Source organism: Hippocampus comes, unplaced genomic scaffold (assembly GCF_001891065.2).
Source record: "Hippocampus comes isolate QL1 unplaced genomic scaffold, H_comes_QL1_v1.1 scaffold276, whole genome shotgun sequence".
NCBI classification, from domain to species: Eukaryota; Metazoa; Chordata; class Actinopteri; order Syngnathiformes; family Syngnathidae; genus Hippocampus; species Hippocampus comes.
The window spans coordinates 75,640-76,016 of record NW_017805074.1 but is presented as its reverse complement, the minus strand read 5'-3'; positions in this window follow the sequence as shown (position 1 = coordinate 76,016).

Sequence of the window (377 nt, the reverse complement as noted above, 5' to 3'; positions counted from 1 at the left end):
AGCTTCGTTCATCGAAGTGGCTGGCAACCAAGTTCACGGTGTACTGCTGGGATAGGCTCTATAGCACGCCCGCGATGTTCGTGAGGATAAGAAGATTCGACAATGGATGAATGGATGGATGGACATTCCAAACAGCGATAAGAAAATGTTGGACCATGTCTAGAAGAGACAACCCTGTTGTTAAACGGGTGAGGTGCTGGATAGCTCACCTAGACACTGAACACTACACAGCTGGTGAAGAAGGTTTAGCGGCAAGAAGCTGAGAAAGCTATTCGACCTCTAAAGAGCTGCCAGGAGGAATGCTAGTTTCAGAGTGAGCATGAAATACCGCGTTCTCCAGGGGGTCTCGCATGCGTTTGTTCATGGGGAGAAGAGGA